Below are 3,805 nucleotides of genomic sequence, written 5' to 3'. Positions count from 1 at the left end.
GCATGCGCTGTTTCCTCTACCTGGGAGCCGTTGACCTCACTCTCTCTGCATGACTCCTCCTCATGACTCCTCCTCATGACTCCTCCTCATGACTCCTCCTCATGACACCTCCTCAGCATTTGGGATTCAGCTTCTGTGTCATCTTTTCACAGAAGCCTTCCCTGACCACGGTATCCAGTTTTGGTGTACCTCCTACCTGATAACTTTCTACCTCAGTTCCTGTGTTTGTTTTTTTCACAGCACTTTTAAAACTTGCCATCATTTTATTGACTGGTGTTGTTTTTGTGTTTGCTGCCTCCTTCCCTGGATAGGAGGTGGGGCAGGAGCTACAGCCATGATGTTCCCATTAGGTACTTGGTGCTCGACACACATCCGTCCTCAATACAGGCTTGCTGGATGAATGCACCAACACCAGGCTTGCAAGGGCATGGCATAGTGGAAAAATAATCCCCAATCGCTGGCATAGATCCTGTTCCATAAGCATTTGTTAAATTTAAAAAAAGGAAATTTGAGGGCAATGCAAGGAAGAAGCAGTGAATGAAGGAAAGAGGAGGATCTTCTACTTGTGGTGAGAATTCCACAGAGAAGTGGGCAATTCGTGCTGAACTGAGGGAAGAGCCAAAGGAGTAAGGAGCCATTTGGGGGCCAGGCGTTGGGTAGGTACAGGGTAATGTGGGCAGACTCTGGAAACTTAGCACGAGGCCAAACACTGTACACCCCCATAGAGGCCACTTTTGGAAGCCAAGAGTTGGAGCTTCTTGGAAAATAAGTCGTGAAAGGTCAAGTGAAAGGCCTGGAACTTTGAAAGAGGTGCTTTTTCTTGGGCACAGGCAGAGCTGCTTGCAGTGTGAGGGACTCAGTGGCTGGAGCTCAGGGTTGTCAGAGGCTAGGTTAGCAAGCAGGGTCAGGGACACTGGGACCCAAGAAATGCTAGTGCAGGCCTGGACAGGGATCACCCAGCAGGGGCCCTCTGGAAAGGTACCCTGCCTGGAATCCCAGTGCTCTTGCCCCTGACACTCAAAGGCTGACACGGCGCTGGGTTCCCCAGGCAGGAGAGCTAGCATGCAGCTGAGAGGTTCGAAGCTGCAGTCACAGCTTCAAAGCTGCTGAAAAGCAAAAAGCTACACTCAGGGGGAGTTTGAGGGTCACCATCTCTTGCTGATGATCTGAGCTCATGAGATTTTTCATGATTCTGGGGGAAAGAAGTGGCAAATAGCATCTTCTCTGCATCTAGCAAATTATTAAGAAAAAGTCAATCAGAGCAAGGGAGGTGGGACTGGGGTTTACAGTCTTGAGACCTGTTCCACTGCATGGCTCCTCATGGCTTCCCACTGCCCTTGACCTGTGCTTGTTTTGGCCCTCACCATGATGTGGTGAGCCCTTCTGACCTTCCAGACCCTCTCCGTGAGGCACCACTGTTAGTTCCAATTTTGAGAGGAGGAAACAGACTCAGAGGAGATGAAGAATGAAGACCAGATCTTCCCACCTGCTGGCAAAATCACTCATGCCATGTCTCCTGTGGTTTTTAAAGAGGAGAGGGATGTGAGTTAGAAATGCTGAGCCGTCTATGTGGGTGTGGCCTGAACACTGGCTCTCAGATTTGTGGATTTTGATGCTTGGTTTCACCGTGCAAGGTAAGAGAAGAGAATTGCTTCCTGAGCAGGTCTTCCTTGGATGCAATTTTCTATCCCCTGGCAACTGTGCCCCCGGCCTCCTGGGGTTTGGAGAGAGTGTGAAGGAGAGGAAGATGCCCCCTCTGACAGGCATCGCTGGGGGAATCTGAGTTTTCGACCTGGATGCTGTGTGTTCTCCTTAATTAATGCAGGGAACCCAGTGTCCCTCCAGAGAGGGCTCATGGCATCAGAGATTGCACCGTCCAGAACTCAAACAGGAAGAGACTTAGGTTAACAGAGGTGGACACTCTGGAAACACTGATAAGATCAATCTTGCATAAGGAAAGTGTGCATCATCACAATTTGTAAAATTTCTCGGCGTATTTTTTATTTTTGGATGGAGTCTCACTCCACACTCCATCAGGCTGGAGTGCAGTGGTGCGATTTCGGATCACTGCAACCTCCTGAGTTCAAGTCATTCTCCTGCCTCAGTCTCCTGAGTAGCTGGGACTACAGGTGTGCACCACCATGCGGGCACACACTAATTTTTGTGTTTTTAGCAGAGGTGGAGTTTCACCATGTTGGCCAGGATAATTTCGGTCTCTTGACCTTGTGATCCACCTTCCTCAACCTCTCAAAATGCTGGGATTATAAGCATGAGCCACCGCACCTGGTCTTTCTCGACCGTGTTTGATCCAAAATTCTTCTGTTAAAGATACCAATCTTATGAGAAGCTTTTATGTGATTTGATATGAGACATGGTTATTGTGGTGAAAACAAATGGCAATTTTAGAAAATGCTTTTTTTCCAATCAGCAAACCTCACCCTCTATTCTCATAGGCTTTGTCAAGAAAATGCCATTCTTGTACAACTGTTGAAAATCACTGGAAATTTCTTACAGAGGATGGATGGAATGCCTTATGGTAGTGATTTCTGGAAAAGGGGTCTTGAAAAAGGCTGTGCCAGAAATATTTGGTGAGATTGTTAAAAATGACATTCCTGGGCTCTGCTTTGTAAGGTCTGATTGAGTTGGTCCGGCTGGACTAAGGAAACTGTGTAATCAGAGCTCTCCAAGGTGACTCAGCCACATTTGGGAACCAGTGACCTAGGGCAGGCAGAGGATTTGGCAGAGGCATTTTCTTCATACACAGGGTCTCTGGGATGCCCTTCTTCCCACCACCTCTTGCAACCAAGCCCACCTCTCTAGGGAAAGGCTACAGAAAATGTCCCCTGAATCAGCAGTCTTCCTTCACCCAGTTAAGTCCCTATTAATAAAATAAAATGTAGCTCTTAAAAAAATAGAAGTTCATTTTGCAGAAGTCCAACTGAGGGGAATTCAATTAATGTGGAATGTGTTCATATAACTCATCACCCATCCCACTAAGCTGCCTTCAGACCTGTCATCTGAGGCAGGAAGAGCTTCTGTCAGACAGATGGAAACTGGGTCACGAAGTGTGTGAAACACAAGGCTTTTCCCCAGGGCATCTCTGAGCTCAGACATCCAGGGAGTGAGACATACCTAAAATCCACCCATTGACTGTTGGGATACAGCAGAGAGCTCATTAATTTTTCGGGAGACCACACGCTGTCTTGGGCAAGCTGTCTGGCTTCTCACCTGCTCACTGGGGTGAGGTCCTGCAATTGCCAGGCCAACACTGGTTAGAAATGGGCTCTTATGGCCAAAGTCTCCTCCTCGGTCCTTTTCTCTTTCCTCTTGCCAGCTTGTGGCCGGGAGGCTCATCGTCTCACCTCATCATCTCACTTGAATAGGATATAGAAGGAACCTCTAGTCCTAACCTCTTTCAACAGCCCTGTGTCTGAATTTCTTCTTGCCTGCCCAGTACTTCTCAAATTTGGACGTGTTGTCTACCAGGTCAGCAGGCAGGGTCATTAATGCTGGGACCCAGGAAATGCATAGTGCAGGCCTGGACAGGGATCACTGGGGGTCCTCTGGAGAGGTGCCCTCCCTAGAATCCCAGTGCTCTTGCCCTGGCACTCAAAGGCTGACACTGTGCTGGATTCCTGAAACAGGAGAGCTAGCATGCAGCTGAGAGGTTTGAAGCTGCAGTCACAAACCCACATCTAAAGAGCAAACACCTAGACTCAGGGGGAGATTGCAGTGTAGCTTAGACTCAGGGGGAGATTGCAGTGTAGCTTAGACTCAGGGGGAGATTGCAGTGTAGCTTAGACTC

The sequence above is a fragment of the Mandrillus leucophaeus genome, unplaced genomic scaffold (assembly GCF_000951045.1).
Source record: "Mandrillus leucophaeus isolate KB7577 unplaced genomic scaffold, Mleu.le_1.0 Scaffold27, whole genome shotgun sequence".
NCBI classification, from domain to species: Eukaryota; Metazoa; Chordata; class Mammalia; order Primates; family Cercopithecidae; genus Mandrillus; species Mandrillus leucophaeus.
The sequence above is the reverse complement of the archived record's forward strand: the minus strand, read 5'-3'. Positions refer to the sequence as shown.